The 16,112-nt window shown below is 43.6% G+C and overlaps 1 pseudogene; it reads right to left on the reverse strand.

Moving 5' to 3' along the window:
- LOC146839208 (uncharacterized) overlaps window positions 1–15,793 on the reverse strand; it is a 245,285-nt pseudogene extending 229,492 nt beyond the window's left edge.
- Window positions 15,794–16,112: the final 319 nt, after the last annotated feature.

Below are 16,112 nucleotides of genomic sequence, written 5' to 3' on the forward strand. Positions count from 1 at the left end.
GCATAAGAACTTTTCGCATAAGGAGAACTTGTTCCGTATTTATAGAAATTGTGGCCCCACCGTTTCACCATTACTGGGCCGTGTACTAACTCTGCTGAAGCTATATAAAAATCTTATTTTCGTATACAACCTGATTGGTGTCCGTTTGTGGTGCATGCAAGGGGTTTACTGTATGTCTAATTACAATTGCTTAACCGTGTACGCCTGAAGTTTAGCCTGGACTGCTCGCGCCACGCACCTAGAGGGTGAGCAGGGGTTATTCTGAGGAGTCATCCTTCGCCCTGACTGGAAGTAAAGGGTCCCTGCTTGTCGCTGGTACCTACCTGCGCCAACCAGAACCCCCTCATTTCTAACACTCAGGCATTGCGAATGTTACAACAAATCCACATTTCGGCCAGTCAAGAGAACAGCTTGGGAGCTTAAATCTGCTGAGCTTTGCACATGATGCCCCTTAGCAGCTACAAAAGAGACATAGACGAAAAGGACACAAGTCCACTCCAACAACCAGGAGGTATCGGGCAGCAAAAAAAACAGACACAGAATTTACCCAATATATCAAATCCCAAAACCAAGAATGGGCATATGGCCCCAACCCCCAAAGAAGGTGAGCCAAACAGCCCAAACACATTGGAGAAATTAAAGCTGAAACTTACGCCGCAGTTACAGGGAAAGCCTCAAAGCTGCCTGCAGAAAGGAATGGTCTGAGCAATCGAACACACAGCCCAGCCATAAGCAGGGGCAGCAGGGGAAGGTTTCAGAAATCATCATACATCAAAATCTGCATGGCCCAGGGAACAAAATAAAGGAGGGCGAGAACAAAAAAGGAAGGGGAGAAAAAAGACCAGCATTATAAAAGCATTCTTTGAAGTGGTAAACTCAATCCCAGAAGAAGAAGATGAAGCAGATATAAATAGGTCAACTGCGGCCAGAACAACATCACCGGCCAAGGAGACTGTACAAACTGCACAAATTCAGAATTTCAACTATACAGGTAAAGGCACAAATTGCAAGCGCCAAACAGAAACCATTCACCGAAAAAACAAGCCCACCAACTGGACAAAGAGGGCAGACAATAGTGATATCTCCTACCACATGTACGCGGATGACACCCAAATTTACATCAATATCTCCTCACTCAAGGAGGTCCTCGCCCTGAACGAAACCCTGAAACTAACCGTTCAGTGGCTTGCCACTAACCAACTAAAACTCAATGCCAAGAAAACTGAATTTCTCCTGATTTCCCCATCCAAAGCCAACCCGGAGCTACAGGTGTGGTTCAAGGCCATCACAGCCCTAAATTGTCCCCCGACCATCGTGGACTCCGCCAAATCACTGGGCATATTTCTTGACTGCAACCTGAACATGCGTGACCACATTAATTCAATGGCCAAGGCAGCCAGATTCCACCTGAGCTACCTCTGGAAATTAAAACCCTTCATCGATGCTCCAGATTTGAAAATGGCAGTCCAAGCTCTAGTCATATCCAGACTGGAATTTGGATGCTCCACCCTCACAGGCCTACCCAAGCGCTCCTTGGCACCTCTAAAAGCCTGTCTCAATGCGGCAGCCAGACTACTCACCGGCACCAGGAAATTCGACCACATCTCTCCACATCTGAAAGCCCTAAACTGGCTCCCTCTAGAGGCCAGAATACAGTTGAAACTGGCGTGCATTACACACAAGGCCTTATACGCAAACTCCCCTGCATACCTTTCACAGAAGCTTGTGCTATCGGGAGGAAACAGGAAATCTCGATCCACTAACAGTCTCCTGCTCCGACCCGCCCACTTTCGTAAAAAAAGAACCTACAATAGGGCATTCACCGGGGCAGCACCAAGAATTTGGAACTCCTTCCCGCCCGTTATCAGAAGAATCCCCACTCTTGCTCGCTTCAAGAAGGAAGCCAAAACCTTCCTCATGGGTAAATTCCTGTACTAAGTCCTCCTCTCAGCAGATATGACTTGCTGCTTGATTCCATGACTATTGCGTCTTCCGCAACCCTATAACCGGACTCCACCGAGACCCAAGGGGGCCACGGTCTCTGCCAACCCTAGCTTGAATTTTAGCTCTCATGTGTGCTCCCTTTGCCCCCATGCTCCCTCATCCCCCCCCCCCCCTATATGTTATATTTCTCTGCTTGTGATACCTTACTGTTTGCACTGTTTCTCTATGATGTTGTTTTTTTCCTGTTAACCATGTAAAGCGCTCTGATACCCTCATGGGTCATGTTCGCGCTCTATAAAATACTAAAATAAATAAAATAAAATAAAATAATCCCTCAAAAACCCATCGTAAGTTGGCAGCAAGGGAGCCCCCCTGACACAGGACCCAACATCGGTAGAAGACACGGAGTTAACAGATGCGCGGGCAGAAGAGCCACTACTCGGAAAGAGAGACGACTGGACACAGGTGAAACCAGTCACAGAAGAACTTAAACAACGGGACCACAGCCAGGAGGGTGCCGAAAGCGGCATAATCTTACTCATCCCAGAGTACAAGTCAAGCGGCAGAGGGGATATCCTCAACCGAGGCAACATTTTACGCTTACTGTCTACCATCAGCAACCTGATGGATATAAGTACAATTGACCTGGAATCTGTGGAGCTTGCACACTATTACTACCTGTCAGATCAAGAGGTCACTAAAACAACATGGGCCACGCAGGAAACAGCCGAGAGAATCATGAAGATGGAAACGCGCTTCTAAGCATGGGGGATACGCCTAAAAATACAGGAAAAAACGGGGTATCCAGAACCACTATGTCAGGCTCAGAAAGAGAGAGATGATTGCAGCTTCCCAAACAAACAAAAAACAGTGAAAACGGAAAGTGTCCTGAAGGGGGCCCGAAGTTCATCAGTCTCAAAGATGGACACCAACTCATGGAGCCCAAGGCAAGCTCAAGGATCACCTGGACAAAATGACTGGAATTGGATAGCAAGGACCATTAATACAAGGGCCTTGAAGACAAGACAAAATAAGCAACGAAATACTGCAACAAAACATGAATTAAAAATATGTTCTTGGAACGTAAATGGCCTAGGGAACAAAGCCGATGAAACTTCGCTACTACTTTACCTCCAAAAATTCGATGTAATTGCCCTTCAAGAGATCTGGTCAGATCAACCATCTCAAATACAGGGCTTTAAAGCCTTTCATCGACCAGCAATAAGAAAGGCCAAATATGGCCATTTAAAAGGAGGCCAAACAATATACACTTCAATAAAGCGAATCAATGAAATAAAGAACAAAGACGCTAAACAGTCAGGTAACAATAGTATAAAAACAACAGAGCTGGATCTAGGGGGAAAAGAACAAAAACAAAAGCTAATACTGCTAAATGTATACTTACACCCTCGTGAGAAAAAAGCTGGGATGAAACCACTGACTGCAGAAGTGACACAAACACTGTCAGAGGAGGTGACACCTAACCGCATTGTAACAGGGGACTTCAGAATGTATTTTGGAGGGCCCCAGACAAGGGATCCACTTCGGGAAGAGCAGTTTCTGGCATGGGCCATACCACAACAGGAGGCAAGCACATGGGGTAAACAAAACATGTTTTGTCCAGCAAAAAATAGAGAATGTTATTCACGTGGGGAAATGGGTCCTTTCGGTAATGTATGCTTAAGCAAAAGTAAAAGAGTTTCTGTTGTCCATGAAAATGTCAACGAGGAGCAGTGCGTACAAGATGTTATGTGTACATTAGAGACTGTCCTAAGGATGTTTGCATGATTAGTTCTCAAGATGTAGTTTCAACTGAGCGTGCTCAAGTTACAAATGTTGGTTTATTTTCTGATTCTGGTGCAACCACTTCTCAATTGGATGTGGCAACATCTCCTCTGCGTCAATCCGAAGCAGGTCAATTGGTTTCTGGTGTTTCCTTGAATGGTGTTGATCTAGAACCATATTTTGCACCTATGTGTGAAGTTACCATCGATGGTAGAACCTTACAAGTCATGGCAGACTCAGGTTCTCCATACACCATCATTTCAGATTTATTTTACAAGGAAAATTGGCATAATAAGGTTTTGGAACCCTCTGACATTAAAGTTTATGGGTTTTGTGGTAAAGAAATCGCTTTAAGCGGTTATTTCGTGTCTGAGATTAAATTCAGAAATAAAGTTATTTTTGGCAAAGTATTTGTTGCTATTGATGGTTTAGAAGTCTTAGGTTGGAGACATCAAGGAAAGTTCAACATTGTTCTCCATCCTAATTCTAAAGTACAAGTTTGTTTTGCTGAGGATTCTGATTTTGTCCAAAGTGTTTTGGAGAAAGATAACAGGATAAACATAAAAATCTGTTCCGTAAGGAACTAGGTCCGGTTAAAGCTTCTTCACACCACATTCAACTTTTAAAAAATGCTGTTTCCGTGAAACATAAATTGAGGCAGGTTTCTCTGTCCGTTCATGCGGAGTTAGCTCAAATGCTCAAAAATATGTGTGCTGAAGGTATTATCGAATCAGTGGACTCATCAGAGTGGGTTTCTCCCATTGTTTTAGTAAAAAAAAAATGGGGAACTTCGTCTCTGCTCCGATTTGAAGTCTGTTAACAAACAAATTCTAGTTGATTGTCATCCCCGCCTAGAATTCAGGATTTGAAATCCAAATTGGATGGGGCGAATGTCTGTTCCACCATAGACCTTAAATCGGCTCATCATCAGGTCACATTATCTCCCCAATCAAAACATTTAGTCACATTTATCACACCTGACGGAGCATTTAGATATGTCAGGATGCCTTTGGATTAGCTTCTGCCGCTTCGGTATTTCAAGAACCGATGTTCTGACTTTTTGGGAGTATCGATGGGGTTGTCTCTTTCCAAGACGACATTCTCATTTTTTCCAAAACCAATGATCAGCATGCTTCTCTACTCACAAACGAAGTTGAGTACTTAGGACTTAGGACATACAATTTCCAGCAATGGTATTGCTCCTAAAGAAGATCTGCTTAATTCTATCCGAGATATGCATGTTCCTAAATGTAAAGACCAACTCAAATCCTTTTTAGGTTTATGTGAGTATTATGCAAGATTTGTGCAAACTTTTGCTGACATTGTTTTACCTTTAAGGTTATTGTTAAAAAAAGGTGTCAAATGTGAGTGGTTGGAAGTTCATGACACTGCGTTCTGTTCTTTAAAAAAAGCTATAATTGAGGCTAAACCCTTATTTGCCTTTTCACAAGAGGCAACCAATGTGGTCATTGTGGGTGCCAGTTCAACTGGACTTGGTGCAGTGTTTAGTCAAATCAAAGATGGTGTTTTCTTATGTTATAGAACTGATCGTATGGAGATTTCCCAGGCAGTTGCTTTGTATATGCAGACCTGCTACAGACAGCAGCGAACGAAGTGGGTTCAAACCGTAAACCTACTGTAGTGATGGTTTTGCCATTTTCTGTTTGTCTCTGGGGCTGTGCTCGTCCTTTGATATATCTGCCCTCATGAAATGGAGTGTGGCTCGACTCCGGCATCAAAGGCACTAGGGCACAATGGACGACCTGGTGTCAGGGTTGGACAATACTATCCTTTAAGTTACTTCCATTAAGGTAGCAGAAGGAAGAAAACGCAGAATTTTCCTTGGAATCGGCTTGCCGATTTACCCCATTGAAGACTGTACGCAAGAGGTTTTAGGCTCCGTTAATGTTCCCTCCCAAGATGGCGGCCGCCTGTAGTTCTCCCTTCTTAGTGCTGAGTTCTAGTTTTTAAAGAGTTTCTGGAGTGTTTAGGATATCGCACACTTCAACCGTCATCCATGAGGAGAAGGCAGCGTTTCTGTGCTGCCCGCTCGCCGTGACAGAAATTTCATCAGGGGAATAGCGTCTTGTTGCGCTTCCTACCTGACATTTCCTGCAGGTTACAAGGAGCATTCCAGAGCAGCTTTGAATTCTCTTTCCTGGGAGAATTTCTAAGAGAAAAGGTTGGTCTCCAGTCGGCGCTTCATCTTGGCAGTTCATGAGGGCTTACTATTTGAAGGAAGAGACAAGTAAGTCCTGCATTCAATTACTAGTTGACACCGTGCTCCTGGCTAAATCTCCCTGTCAGCGCTACGTCATTTTCTGGACTTATGCAAGGCTCAGTCAGGCTTTGCAGATAGAAGAGAGAGGCTGACAATAAACCTTTGCCATTGAGTACCACACCTGCAGGAAAGCTCAGTGGGTTGTGCGCTGCTAGATTTCACATGGACGTCTGTGGAAGTGTGTCCCTCCAGAAAGCTGAGGCCATCACTAGCATTCCCTGTGATTGGGAGAATATTGATTCCTTCCAAACCTTCTTCATAAAGCAGAGTAGATCATACGGGGTGGTCAAGAAAGGTTTATTTAAGTATCACAGCTACAGAGACCCCATCCATCATCAAGCTAAGACCGACTGACAAATGTCTCTATTCCAGCCCACCGCCTAGCAACCACCCCCACATTCCAGAATATTATGACACACGATGTCACACCTTCTCCCCCTTACACATTCTAAACTTGAAGAAAATAAAAGGAAACTTAACACTGAATGCAAAGGATACAAAGAACATAATAGAGAATGCTGTTACGATCTTTAAAAAACTCAACAAAGCAATTTTATAGGCAAGGAGAAAACTGGGGTGCAAGGCAAACGGGAAAGCGCTCACTTTAAGAAACACAATCGTGCAAACGACAGGGAATACATTTCAAGCAAAGTGGCCCAGCGCCCCTTTCTCGTGCAACAGGCTCTTCCACCTCAGAGCCTGAATCCGGCCCACCAGCTGCGGGGCTAGTATCATAACTAGCACCAGCCTGGCACTTTGCCACTCGACATAGATTCCAAATTCTTTGATCACAGGTCTTTATTTCATTTTTGAAAACCTTGATAACCTTAAACGGAAGACTGAATTTGGATCTGCCTCCGCCTTTCCTGGGAGACTTAATCTTAACCCACTCTCCAATGTCGACCACTGTTCTCTTCACAGCCCTCCTTTTATCATACAAGATCTTTCTTTTTTTCATCACCTCTTTCTCTCTTTCCAGCCCTCCATACCACCCACCTTTTCATCCACTGAGGTTCATTTGGTCGCTACCCACAACGGAGTGACCTCCATGTTGGGGACTCTTCCTTTAAATAAACGACAGGGAGTTTCACCAGTGGACGAATGAGAAGTGAACCTAAACTTATAAATCTTCTTCCTCATGGCCAACTCCCAACTTTCACCACAGGCAACAGCTTGTTGCAGAGTCTCTTTAAGAACATTGACAAATGCTTGATCCTCCTGGAACTCAGAAACTCTACCATGACTGAGGATGTGAACTGAACGCCATTGTCTGACAAGAGTGTTAACGGGAAACCCTCATGTTCGAAATAACTCTTCTAGAAACTCAATCACTACACCAGACTCAACAGAATTAACCACCTTCATATCAGGCCAACGGGAAAACATATCAATACACACGATCAAATAGCGATCCCGAGTCTTCAACTTCACAGGTCCCAAAATATCTATAGAAATGTCCATCCACGGACCAGTAGCCTGTTCCCTAATAACCATGGGTTGCATCCTGCACTTCAATATCCTGACACAACACGCACATTCAGCGCATTCACGCAGCAACCTCTCTACATGCACATCCATGGCAGGCCACCAATATACTTACCTGATCCTTTCCTTTGTCATGGCAATGCCCATGTGGGAGGCGTGAGCACTCTTTACTAGCTTATCCCTTAGTGCAAGCGGTGCAACCAACTTACGACCACACATGAGGAGACCATTCCCCACCGCCAGATCTTCCCTAACTTGCCAAAAGCCTTTGCAAACCCTTCACAGTCTTTATTCTCACACCAACCACCTGTGACCATGGTTAGGACTTTCTGCAAGTCTAAATGTGATGTTCATGTGATGTTCCCTCCACTCACTCTCAAAAATCAACCCTTCACTAATCACACACACATTAAGTTCTTCCTCCAGTTCTTCACCTCTAAACCACTCAACATCATCTGTCCTTTCACACTCCTCACCCCCGAGTCTTGACAGACAGTCTGCCAGGATATTATTGGAACCAGGTAAGAATTAGATGTCAAATTCTTGTAGAGCCACAACCCACTTCCGTATCCTATGGGAGACAAAGACAATGCCTTTCTTGGAGAAGACCTCCTTAAGAGGTTTGTGGTCAGTAAGAATTCTGAACCTTTTCCCCCACAAAAACTTTCTCAGCTTTCACACTGCCCAGAAAACATACAGAGCTTCTTTCTCCACAACAGAATAGTTGCATTCAGTGCCCCTCAAGGGCCTAGAGACGAAAAGAACGGCTTTATCCTCCCTATCAACCTTCTACAAAAGACCTGCTCCTAACCCCTTCGAGCTGGCATCAGTCATGAGATAAGATTCCTTTGTGGGGTCAAAACTTCCTAGACAAGGTGCTTCATTCAGATGTTTGTAAATGCACTCAAACTCTTCCTCACAGCCCTTGGAGCAAACAAATGTGCTTTCCTTCTGGAGGAGAGACCTCAAACAAGAGGTTTTCCCTGCAAAGTTCAGGACGAACTTGTGATAAAATTCAGCCATGCCCAGAAACTTTACAAACTCTTCTTTGTTTAAAGGGGAGCGCAAATTACAAAGGGTGTTTACCAATGATGCTTTGGATTTGATGCCTGCAGCGGACACAAAATGCCCTAGGTACTCTATTTCTTTGTCATCAAATTTGCACTTGTCAGCACCAAGGGTGAGGTCAGCATTGTGTAACTTCTTCAATACTGACCTCAGCCTCCCATCCTCCTCATCAAGATCCATCTCAAAGATGACCACAACATCTGGGTACACCTTGGCACCCTGAAGGCCTCCAAGAATGCCCTCCATCGCCCTCTGGAAAACTGAGGCTGCAGAAATCAGTCCGAAAGGCATTCTTAGAAATCTAAAGGTTCCAAGGGTGTTACACAGGAGGTAAGGTCCTGGGAAGAGGAGTGAATGTTCTGAATGTTCTGAAGAGGAGTGAAGCCCGGCCTGGTGATAGGCGGAGGTCAAGTCCAAGGAAGAAAAATGCCTTGCCCCCTCAAGAGAACACAGCATTTTAGTTATGTTGGGTAAAGGGTAATGATCAACAATAACTGCTTTGTTGAGCTCCCTCGAGCCAACACAGATCCTGGCCTCCCCATTGGTTTTGCGGGTCATAACAACAGGAGAGACCCACTCCATTGCTTCAACTTCTTGAATGATGCACTTGGCTAAGAGATTGTCTAATTCAACTTTCATGCTCTCCCTTACTAACAGAGGTGCATTCCTGACCTTAGCTGTTTTTGGAACAGCGTTAGATTAGACCTTTATCTAATGTACATAATTTTTTAGACAAACCCAGTTCACCAGCAAAGACCTCAGTGAATTCCTTGATACAGTCTCGATTAGCATTACTAACCACCATAACTGGTGGTAATTCTTTTAGGCAGCAATTCTCATCTGGATCAAGGAAGATATGTAGATCAAGTTGATGGAACCAACTTATGAGCGAGTCCCCCTTCATCGAGACATAGATTTTACCAGGGATGACTCTCCCTTTGAAGTCAATTGTGCCCCAGAAATAACTCGGCAACTCAATAGTCACTCCACCTTAACCTTTTGGTCTAATGTATGGATTCAACAGGGTGACTTTGCCCTGCAGATTATGCTCACTAAATGTTTTGGGGACTAGTCTTACCTTGGCTCCAGAGTCGAAGAGCATGCTCACGGGAGCATCATTAATCAAAACTAGCTCCTGAGGGCCATCACTAGCATTCCCTGTGACTGGGAGAATATTGATTCCTTCCAAATCTTCTTCATAAAGATCAACTTCCCTGACTTTTTTATGTTCGTGGCCCGTTCTGCAACTCTTTGAGACGTGACCTTTTCTCTCACAAGTTTTGCACATGGCCTTCCAGCCTGGGCAGTCTTTAAAGTTGGCCATATGGCCAGGGTTGCCACACCTGTAGCATTTCCCCTGAAAATTCTTGGTGTTAAAGGGCTTTAAAGTGGTGTCCGATTTGGGTTTAACAAATCTATCTACCATCACCTTGACATCAATGTTCTCCTTTTTATCACCTGAACCTGAACTGTCTTTGCATATAATATCAACACACGCTTTTGAATGCTCATGACTTTTGGCCATGGTCAGCACTTCTTTGAAGCGATGGCATGTCTTTTTGCCACAGGGTGTCTCGTTTTGTCGAGGGCGCATCCCAACATGAACTGATCTCTTAAGCGCTCCTCTAAACTGCACCAAAATTGCAAGTGGAAGACAATTTGTGCAAGGTAGTTATGTACTGTTCGACCGACTCATCCTGACTTTACATTCTTCTCCCAAAGTGATATAGTTCAAGGACAGTTCTCACTTTGGGGAGGTAGTGCAAGTCCAGCGTTTTGATGCAGATCTCGTATTCATTAAGAGTCGGGGGTCATACAGGCGTTAAAATCAATGAATATCTCAGCGGCATGGGATTTGTTTCAGGAGGAAATTATTAAATCCTGGGAAAAAGTGGAGAACCCAGAGTCCCCTGGCAGCCTGCTACAAAGGTTCCATTTTTACAGAGTGCGGAGAGCACTGCGTGATACCTTAGGAGATGACCTACTAGAGCCCCCTGCAGTGCCGGAACTCATTTACATAATAAAGGCCAAGTCGCCCCGTAAAATGGTCACTAACATTTATAAATTGGGTATGTCGTATAGAACCAACCAGTACACTAAATCTAGACTAGCCTGGCAACGTGATTTGCAGCGGAAAATAGATGATGTCATGTGGACCTACTGTTGCACTAACACCCGACGTGTCTCCTTACACGGTAGACACAGGCTGATCCACTTTAAGTATATCAATAGAGTGTGCTACACACCAGAGCGATTACATAGGTATGGGTTGTTAGAGACATCGGCCTGTGACAGATGCAGAGCACAACATGCAGACTTTATTCATTTGGCGCGGCAGTGTCCGGGGGTGTATACATATTGGCAATCTATTTTTCAGGAGCTGGGGAAAATTGTGGACATGGAATTGGCCCCGGACCCGATATACCAAACCGTTGGCCAAGTCGGTGCGCAGGTTAGTGGATATGGGTCTTTTAATAGCGAAGCAGCGGGTTGCAATGTGCTGGTTGAAGGGTCCCTTGCCCACAATAACGCAGTGGTCAGAGGACATGCTGTACTGTAGCACGCAAACGGAAAATTTCAGCGAATTGCTGCCTCCCACGAGTAGACCTAAGAATTTCTGGGGACTCTACACGACGTATTTGCTTTCCAAAACCTCAGACACGGGAACCGCGACACACGCACACCCAGAAGGCGCAGCGCAAGCGGACACTAGTTAATCACCCCTAGGCAATGTTAATCAGAGGGTGACCTATAGAAGGGTAGTGCTGCGACAGATATGGGTAGTTTCTTCTATTTTATCTAACATCAATGGAAGACAGGGAATGTGGAACTAGCGAAAACTACTAGGTTTAACAAACGCCGTTCTTATAATATTTTCTGATGCATAAGCAACATTCTAATGCTTTTTTAAGTACAATAGGACAATGCGGGAAGACGGAGGCTACATGGGTTTTGTTATTGTTTATGTAGTTTTTCTTTGAATTCTTTATGCATTTCTGATGGTTATTTTATTCCTTGGTCGCTGATCGCTGCCTGCCCCTTGGGTTGTTGGCTTACTAGCTGAGTAACGTATGTAAGGGACAACGCTGCCGGCCCCAGGGTGGTAGGCACAAAGCGGTGTGTAGGAGTACAGTATGCAACAAAATTCTTAACAAAAATATTAATAATTTTAAAAAAAAGAGTGGCAGAGTCACTATCGGAGAGCTCAGGATGGTGTTCAAAGAATTCTTGTCCCTCAGAGCCCAAACAATGCATTAACCATGAGGCTTTCCTCTCTGCGCGTAAGGAAGTGCCACAGACATGAGCATATTGGTGAAAACCTTCTTCCACTTCAGCCACGAGAGAGGAGGAGCTCCTGGAGATGTCAACAAGAAGGGAGGGCCAGTGACATTTTGCATGATGTATGTACTATGTATGTTTGACCTAGTTACTACTTAAGGGTGAACTTCAGTGATCTGCTTACAGTGCGCAATATCCACCATATAAGATGTGCGCATCAGCGAAACTGCATGAAACTTCAGCAAATAAAATTTAGGCCAATGAGCGCAATCCCAGAAACTTTATTTGCTGTGCGCATCAGCGGAACCATCAGCCCGATTACTGATGGCGCATATTTATACAGGGAGGAGTCACTTTAGTCTGCTGCTCAATTACATGTGTAGATGTGAGTCTGGTGGTGCCTGATAACTGAAAGGCACACATTTGTTTAGATAGAATTTCAAATATGTCTGATTTATTATTCCTATTACAGCGCCTTTTACCTTGAGAAGGCCCATCCGAGACCAGTGTGTGGACAAAACACATGCCGACAAATCGAGGACAAAGGGCTTGAGACATGGTCTAGGGACACTAACAACAAATCCTACATCAAACCTCACGTTTAACTGATGGAGAGTAAAGAGCGATATAAAGCGATATACTGAGAAAAAGTAACCTGGAGAATTGCTGCAAATTAAAGTAAATAAAAAAACTAATAAAGACCTACATATCCACAGCTGTGTGACCTGGAAGATGGTTATTTCTCAATATAGCATTTGTTTGTGATTACCTTACAGTGCTCACATTATCATCCGCGCTAGAAGAGATGGGAGCTCACAGAAGCTCATTTACATACAAAGGGGGTGACAGCGTTTTCACAAAGCGCAACACAACTTGTTTATGTAAAGTGCAGAACAGTAAAGTCTTGTGTCTCTTTTTTTCATTTTCTTTAATATATCCTGCACCTCGCTCACTTCTTCTCTTTCTCTCATTTCAATTCATCGTAAATTACTCAAATTCACGATTGCTTTATCAGCACGGCACAAGTTGGGGGTAGCCACAGTTTGATGGGGTCCCCCCACTATTACCTAGAAAAGGGACTCAGTTCCACCTCGCTCCTTAGCCTGCGACTGGGAATTGTTGCTTTGTTTCTTGCATCTGCAAACACAGGCCTCAGAGTGTTTGTAACTATCCGTCCCACCAGCAGCGTCCCCTTTATTTATTTGTGTGAGCGGCGCAAGAGCGGAACAGAGAACTTGACAAAATGAGCCCTTCTATTCCTTATAACACTGTAAATGTGAAACACTTTGGGGCTGGATCAAGAACAACGTCAGGAAACAAACGCAAATTAAAAGCACAGTTTATTTATTCGCTGAAAACTGTCAAAAATTGTAATTTCCAAGTTCCACATATCTGTTTAAAAATATTGACACTTTCAGTCATTTCCGAGTATAGTTACAAACTGATAGTGGGAAAAACACATGATGTATAAAAACTGAAACCAAAAACTATTTTGTTTCTTGTTTTTTCTTTTTAAAACAGGCCGTCGACCTTTCATGTGAAAATGATTATAAGGGCCTGATATCACTTCTTGTGACGTCACTACATGTGACGTCATTGTGATTCGCATATGATAAGGGGCTCCTTCACTATTTTCCTTACTTGTGCCCTGTTTATTCCATGACATGGGTCTATAGGTATTAAAAATAAATCTATAAATTCACAGGTATTCAGCCCGTTTCTCTGGTGATGTCACACATTGACATGTATTCGGCTGCTTCTTCTATTTTTAGGTGAGTACAAATAACGTGCCGTTCCCCCTCCTTCCATTTCTCTCTTTTTCTCCCCCTTTCTTTGTCTCTCTCGCTCTCTTTATCTCTCCCCCTCTCTATCTCCCACACACTCCTGTTAGCTTTAGCTTCATGAATGTCACTGCCACTTCTGGCATTCATACGACAAATCCTTCAGAACATTTGAGGACAAGGGACAATCAAGTGTGGAAGACGAGTTGCTGGGAGTGCGACTGATTGTCCTGGCACATATCAGCTTTTGATGTGGGATTTCGCTATTTCACCACATTCTTCAAACAGAGTCTGCTGCCTACAATGACTCAATTCTGGTAAAAAGTAGAGTTTGGCAAGGCACAAAATGAATTGGGAGAGCCAAGTCGGAGAGGAGCCACGGGTCACACTTTGTTATAAGGCCCGAGGCACGAGCTGATCCATCAACCGATAATAGTCTGTAAAAGATGCAGCAAACGGTACTTAAAACAAGTTATATGCTCTTTTATATCTAAAAATAGGTTATTTCTTGAACACCTGCGCTTCGCTTTAGTTCATTACATAGACTGCAGTGGCATTTGTCAATAGTAATACATACATTTTACCAATGAAGTTTCCCATCTCCAGAGCTCTGACAACATGTCCACCCTGGGTGTGTTGGGTTTATAGGTTTTATCACTAATCCAACAAGTTAGCTGAAAGTACCGTTGTTAGTTCCAGTGTTTTTCAGTGTTGCTTTTACAGGTAATGTGATCAGATGCAATTGAATGTTTTTCTTTGTATCTCTTCTTCACCAAATAAAAATCAAGAATCTTTATTTTCTTTTAGTCCACATTGTGCTCGTCTCCCACTGTGTATCTGGGTACATCATGTCACTTTGCAATGTGTACGGAAGTGAACAATCACTGGAAACAAACACTTTTATAATCCTGCAAATACTGTTATCTGTTTTTCTTGTTTACTGCCAGTCCGGTCTTCTATCATCTGATATTTCAATATCCCACATAATTTGAATTTTATATTTTTCCGTAATTCATTCCTCTCACAATAACTGTGTGTTCGCTGATGTCTTTGCAGGTTTTCTAATCGACTAAAGCTCTTCACACATTCACTGCATATAAATGGCTTTTCTCCCGTGTGTGTTCGCTGATGACTTTGAAGGTGTGATAACTGACTAAAACACTTTGCACATTCACTGCACTTGAATGGTTTTTCCCCTGTGTGTGTTCGCTGGTGTCTTTGTAGCTCTGATAACTGACTAAAGCTCTTCACACATTCACTGCACTTGAATGGCTTTTCCCCTGTGTGTGTTCGCTGATGTCTTTGAAGGCTTGATAACTCACTAAAGCACTTTGCACATTCACTGCACTTGAATGGTTTTTCCCCCGTGTGTGTTCGCTGATGACTTTGAAGGTGTGATAACTGACTAAAACACTTTGCACATTCACTGCACTTGAATGGTTTTTCCCCTGTGTGTGTTCGCTGGTGTCTTTGTAGCTCTGATAATTGACTAAAGCTCTTCCCACATTCATTGCACTTGAATGGTTTTTCTCCTGTGTGAGTTCGCTGATGATACCTTAATGCTGAAGAGCCGTAAAAACTACTGTCACATTCACAACAATGATAAGGTTTTTCCCACGTGTGTGTTCGCTGATGACTTTTTAGGTCTGCTAACCGACTAAAGCTCTTCACACATTCACTGCAGTTGAATGGTTTTTCCCCTGTGTGTGTTCGCTGGTGTCTTAGTAGGTGTGATAACTGACTAAAGCACTTTGCACATTCACTGCACTTGAATGGTTTATCTCCCGTGTGTATTCGCTGATGTGTTTGGAGGATTGATAACTGACTAAAGCTCTTCACACATTCACTGCACTTGAATGGCTTTTCTCCTGTGTGTGTTCGCTGGTGTCTCTGTAGTTCTGATAACCTACTAAAGCTCTTTACACATTCACTGCACTTGAATGGTTTTTGTCCTGTGTACGTTTGCTGATGAAGCTTGAGTAGTGATGACAAACTAAAGATCTTGCTGCATGTGTATGATTCTTCTTTCTTGGTTAGTGTCTGTGGGTCGGGTATATATTTGTCTACATCCCATGACTGTATTTCTTGATGGGCCAACATGGCTGATAAAGCACTTGTGTTTTTCTCACACACTTTATATGAGTGCAGTATTTTGCACGTTTGATTTCTGTTTTAACAATAAAATGCAATAGCCACCAAATATTTGCCACACTCCTAATACGTAGAAGGTGTCTTTGTAGGCGATTGTGCCTTTAGATTGGTTTATGGCTATGCACGCTTGCGGGTAAAGATGTATCTTCCTTCTGGCCGGTGCAAATTGGGACAGTCTGTTGTATTGTAGATAGAAGAACTCCTCTTTCCTTTACCCGTCAGTTGTCCGGCTCCGCTCTGTTGTGCTCTTCTCTGGTTACAGTGGTTTGGCCACAAAAAGTTTACAATTCACCCAGAGCACGGAATGATGGCTTGTCATCATATTATAAAACAGAGCA

The sequence above is a fragment of the Triturus cristatus genome, chromosome 4_2 (assembly GCF_964204655.1).
Source record: "Triturus cristatus chromosome 4_2, aTriCri1.1, whole genome shotgun sequence".
Lineage (NCBI taxonomy): Eukaryota > Metazoa > Chordata > Amphibia > Caudata > Salamandridae > Triturus > Triturus cristatus.